This window comes from Myotis davidii, unplaced genomic scaffold (genome assembly GCF_000327345.1).
Source record: "Myotis davidii unplaced genomic scaffold, ASM32734v1 scaffold317, whole genome shotgun sequence".
Taxonomy (NCBI): Eukaryota; Metazoa; Chordata; class Mammalia; order Chiroptera; family Vespertilionidae; genus Myotis; species Myotis davidii.
This window is the reverse complement of record NW_006288994.1, coordinates 454,799-460,814: the sequence shown is the minus strand read 5'-3', so window position 1 is coordinate 460,814 and position 6,016 is coordinate 454,799. Positions and strand designations below refer to the sequence as shown.

The 6,016-nt window shown below is 40.8% G+C and overlaps 1 long non-coding RNA gene across 1 annotated transcript in view; it reads right to left on the bottom strand.

Annotated features, from left to right (window-relative positions):
• Window positions 1–4,687: 4,687 nt before the first annotated feature.
• The window catches only part of LOC107182714, a 97,691-nt gene continuing 96,362 nt past the window's right edge, over window positions 4,688–6,016 (bottom strand). The window contains exon 3 of the long non-coding RNA XR_001513431.1: window positions 4,688–4,965. This is a non-coding gene — a long non-coding RNA (uncharacterized LOC107182714). The remainder of the gene's footprint in view (window positions 4,966–6,016) is intronic.

Genomic DNA, 6,016 nt, shown 5'->3' with positions numbered 1-6,016 from the left:
TCCTACTGAAATTCATTCCTCAGAGTTTGGTGCTGCTGTTTCCACTAGTTGGGAATTCAAAAATCTCAGGCTTCCAAGCCAGTGTCGACAACTACCCACTATTGACCTTGAGCAGCCATTGTGTCCTTGGACTCAGCTTCTTCATCTGTAAATTATGGCTAACATCTCCTTTCAGGCTCCATGGGTCACTAAGGGAATCAAATGAGATAGTATGTGTCGTAAGTGCTTTACATATTAGGAAGTGCTAGAAAAATATATGCACTGCTATTTTGAAAAGTAACATCTTAATTAATGACCTGTGTAATCATCTTTTAAGACTTTCTCCCAATGATTTCTCTAAGGTTCTTTCTTTTCTTTCTTTTTCTTTCAGAAAACCATAAATGTTGACTTTTTTACCTGCACAGATTTATTTTTGAAAAACACAACACTAAAAAACAAATGAACAAAAACACAACCCCTGGTACCAGTGGGAATTTAGTTTGGAATCAGTCCCAGCCACTCTTCTCTCATCAGAATTGTCCCCCAGTGGTCTGAGAACACGGCCCATGTTTATAAAACATCGTGCTCCTTTGGTTTCTTTGGTTTGGGTTTTCCTGGGCTGAAAGGTGCAGTCCAAGGGCTTTTCATTGGATAATTTGCAGAGAGGGTCCCAATGCCACTAGATAGAAGCTCTGTCTGCCCTTGACTCCACCATAAGCAAAATGGAAGGAATAGCCACCAACGTTTGTTTCCCATTTTATAAGTGCAACCATATGGAATACTATCTATAATAATAAAAGTGTAATATGCTAATTAGACCGAACGTCCTTCCAGACAACCTTCCAGACGAAGCCACAGCGGTAAGAGCCAAGGGAGCCGCCGCCACCACAGCGGGGCCAAGCCCCTTGCACGAATTTCATGCATTGGGCCTCTAGTTTAGCAATAAAAAGAATTAAATTACTGATACACAACACAACATAGATAAATCTCAAATATATTCATACTAAATAAAAGAAGCTAAACTCACAAGGCTTGGGTCATTTCATTGATAAGACACGCTAGAAAATGCAAAACTATAGGACCATAGGACAGAAAACAGAAAAGCAATAGCCAGGGCTGTGGTGAAAGAGAAAGGAGGGCAGAGGGCCGGAGGAAACTTTTGCAGGTGAGGGAACTGGGCCCTATCTTGACTGGCAGTTACATGACTCCATGTGTTTGTCCAAAGCTCACACTCAAAGGGGGGGATTTTACTTTATGCAAATTATAGCTCAATGAGCCTGACCTTAAAAGAAGACAAATCATGAAAAAATAAAAAATTGGCTTGTTCTCTTGCTTCCATTGTGCTTCTTTCTTTAAAGTCAAATTGCGTTTCCAGCGGAATCGAACTTTCCTGACACGATAAAGTCCGACTAAGCTGATCAGACACTTAACTGAATGTGGTTAAACGTGGAAATGAAATTTTCACATTGACCACATTCATGATTAATTATCAGAGAGTCCAGATATTTTTGTATTTGTCTTACAATGATCACCATTTCATTTTTATTGTTTTCTAAGTGGTAGCAAAAGATTTCAAGTGTGAAGCATAGTTTAAAGGTCTCCTCCATCCTCACCTAGCCCCTAGAGCAGTGGTTCTCAGCCTTCCTAATGTCGCGACCCTTTAATACAGTTCCTCATGTTGTGGTGACCCCCAACCACAAAATTATTTTTGTGGCTACTTCATAACTGTAATTTTGCTATTGTTATGAATCGTAATGTAAATATCTGATATGCAGGATGTATTTAGGCGACCCCTGTGAAAGGGTTGTTCGACCCCCAAAGGGGTCGCGACCCACAGGTTGAGAACCACTGCCCTAGAAAATGGTGCATAACTTTGTTTTATAGGTGTTGCCCAATAGGTATGGGACAATGTCCCATTATATGGAGCTGTCAGTAAAAAATTTCATTTTGGCTACAAGAGGTCACTTAAATTGAATTCTGAGTACAATATATACCCAGAAATATCAGATCATGGTCCCAAAGAAGAGAATATAAAATAAATGAATCAAAAATAGCCCCTAGGTTTCTGCCCAAAATTGCAACCCATATACTGTACAAGTGGCTGTAAAGTGTTCTTCCGTTTTAAAAATTGGCGTTCAGCCTCCAGCTTCAATTCTTATCAATCGAATTCTATCGCTTATAAAACAGGCAGAGGAGTCAGCAGGCGACTCCTTCCTGGGACATCGCTGCCAAAGGGACTTAAGGGGGGTGCAATTTAGAGTGGGGGGTTGTGAAGGAAGAGTACAGTGCCCCCTCTTTCTAAATCCCTGTTCCATTCCTTCTGTCATAAACTGCCAGATAAAACAATGCCTAAACACTATTGCACTGAAAATACAATTATTTGCAGGTGTCTCAAAGCCATTTTAGGCTCATTCACTCTTCTCCTCACTGACATTGGTTTAATCTGTGAAAATCAGATCCCAATCATGCCAGGCTTTTTACCTCATTAGTTTCCTATTGTCTGTTCTGAGGCATTGCATACATTTCTAGCTCCAGGCAAGACTGGCCCTTGTCTGCCCTCTGCTTCTATCCCTTCCCCATTTTCATTCTTATAAGTAAGAAACCCTTTTAACTCAATAATTTAATTACCTCTGGAGATAATTCAGAAAAATTTTACCTGCATCCTTTTTTGTTTTTTAACTGGCAAGCTTGGGAGATAAATATATTTGTGGGTTTTATTCAAATCCTACAGGACATATACATGAAATCCATACTCCCAGGATTTGCTCTCTAGATAAACAGTAATTCTCTGTAGATTGTAAGTTATATAAAATACATAAAATGCCATTCTTCTTCTGTGTGTTAAATCACAGCAACAATATTTCTTGGCAAATTCCAATCTCTTGTATGTCTTTATCAATATGAATAGTAAGAATTACCTCGCATTATTTAAACTATATTTGGAGTGGGGTTAGCCAGATCCATGACTTCATACCAGGGACATTAATGGGAGCATGGCAAACCCTTGATTTTCAGCATTTATTACAGCAATTTTTACTTCTCCAGATGCCACTCTGTACACACAGCAGATAAAGTGCTGAAATGTCTTGTCCACTGATTATATAATAAGAAAACGTGTCTCATAGTTTGGCTTCTACGCTGTTCCTGAATGATTCTGATACATAGTGGAGGCTCCGAAATCTAATTTTCTAATTTGGGGCCCAGGGTCAGTGACTCTAGGCCTCAGAAACTGGGGTCAATAAAGAAAATTGCTGAGAGTCATTTGAGTGACTGCGTAGTTCAGTGTCCGCTATGCTATTTCATTATTGAAGAGATCTGTTACATTTAGACAATGGCATGAGCGGTTACATTCATTGTTTATTTCCTTATTGAATATCAGCAGGTTATCTGCCACACCACGAGCTTCAGACCTCCTGAATACACACGTTGTACTTCCTTACAGGGAAAAATACAGGGACAAGAGCCTCTGACTGTATAAGAACATTACAATCTACATTGTCATTCCTGACTCGGCCTGTGCCAAGAACACAGGACAATTTACATATGCGCTAATCAAATATTTGCGGGCTGGGGACTCTGGCTGCATAGCTCTGGATCAGGATTAGGTGACGCGCCTTGGATTCCAGCCAGGTTGGCGGCTCTCCGTTTTTTAAAACAATAACCACCTGCCTAACGAAGCCAGCAAGCGTTTCCCTCTCGCCATCCGTTAGCTTTAGGATCAGTGGAATCTTCCTGCTGCCCCGATTGAAATGCAAGAGCTGCGAGGTTGAAAACTGAAATCTTGCGCTAAGCACTTCATTGCTGCTGGCTTCTAATTTTTTTTTCTCTCTTCGAAAATGACATGCACAAAGCAGCTTTAGACTCTGTTCGGATATTTTGCCTCGTACTACTGTGTGGCGTGGGAGGCTTTCTTTTCCGTTTTTCTTTTAGAGAACTAGACGTGCACAACCAACACTTTTGGGGTGTATGCTTACAGATATGCTACCTAGGGAATGGGCCCCTCGCTGCTGCTGTGTGACATTTGCAGATTCTGACCAAGCTAAGTGAGTAAGATAAACTCAGACCGGTTAACTTTCCTGGGGCCAAAGGCCTTCCCCTCAGATTAAGTCAAAACTCATGTTCCTTTGCTTGCTGTCCAGCATTTCAACCATCAATGGGCAAGGAGAGGTCTTGGCAGGGGAGCAGCGAGGAGCATACAGAGGCCAAAGCAAGCATGTCAAACTCAAAGGCTCACACGGGCCAAATAAACAAGGTTTAAGCGTATGTGGGCCACACACAAAAAAAAGCTTCAATTTTCATAGAAACGTAGATTTATTTCACTAGAGACACTAATACAAAGGGCTGAAATAAATGAGTCATTGTTAACATGAAATAGAACATTTTAATAAAAGTTAATATTTTTTTCTTGAACATTAACTTACCAGACACTGAATAACTGCACAAGTTAATAAGCGTAACGCAAATAAACCTATTTTTTCTTGTTCTCTGAAAGCAAAATATTTCCTGTTGCGCACACCAAACAAGTCAGTTCAAGACTAATGACGTGGCCATTGGCTGCTAAAATATTCGCTGCTAGTATTAGTGGAGAAAAATGGTGCGCCTGCACGTAAGGTAAGGGAAATGAATGCAACACGATTATAGTCATCAGTCATTAGCGAACGTGTAGTTCGTTATTAATAATTATGTGTAACAGGATATTGTAAAAATTAAGTTAAGAACTTTTTATTAAAACGTTTCTTACATACCGTTATATTGGCTGGGCTGAAAAAAAAGTATTCGTTGTGGGACACATGCGGCCCACGGGCCGTGAGTTTGACATGCTTGGGCCAAGGGAACTAAGGACTTGATCTCAGCTTCAAAGAGCTGCTGTATAGGAAGCTCCGATTTTGCAGGGTCATGGAACGTCCCCAGGTTAGCTGAGCGATGGGGATTTGCCCATGTGTCCTCTACCTTTTCTCCATGCTGGGCTGACAAGGGTCCATGAACCTATAGTGAGAAAGCACTTTATAAATATCAGATATGTAAACTTCATAAACAAGCAACAAAAAACATTTTGAAAAAAAATGACATGTTTTCGTTACAAAATGTCCAATTAAAACGGCATGGTATTTACAATGTTTTAGGCCCCACCCCCTTGACACTGACTTTCTTCTCAAAACATATATTTATAAATATGCCCAGTGGTTAATATCAGTATTTCCAAAAGGCAAATATAGTACATTGCTTCAGTATACGGTGGTACTACACTTCCATGTACAGAAATTTGAATTTACAAATTTTTTGAGTTCTTCAAAATGAAACCTTTTTTTAAGTATCTACCGTGTGTGTGTGTATGTGTGTGTGTGTATTAATCAGTTTTTTCTTAAATGCCTTCTGACCTTAGACTTAACTTGCCAAAAAAAAATCATCCATCCTTTAGTTCTCAACTTTCCACATTGCACCTCATCTAGATGCCCAGGATTAAACCTTTGAAATCATCTCCAAATCCTCCTCTCCCTCCACTTGTATAGTTATCAGAGAATGAAGGAAGTAGGCAACAGAATTGGATCAGGAGATATCTATATATGTTTCAACTATTTATCTCAGCGTGCTTATAAAGCAACTACATCGTAAAGCAAACTGAAGCTAAGGAGCAGAAAGATAAGACATGAAAAATGGGTTGGGCTAATGGACGGAGGCGTGGAAGCTGCGTCACTGTGGGCGTAACACAGACCTTCCAGATGGGTTGTGTGGACAGGCACCAAGAGTGGTAGTCACTGTGGGCGTAACACAGACCTTCCAGATGGACAGGCACCAAGAGTGGTGGCTGGCCTGGCATGGACAGGTGTTGGGGGTTATCAAACATCCAAAGCACAGACTTCACAGTCAAGTACTTTTGAGTCTGGACTCTGCCACTCTGAGCACGCTGCTGAGCCTTCGGGAATAATAATGGGCCCTGACAGGGCTGCTGTTAGGAGTGAACAGTGGCACAGAACGAACGCTCCCGGAAGTGGTAGCTGGAGTCATCACCACCGTCATCTTCTTTATCATCAGATAC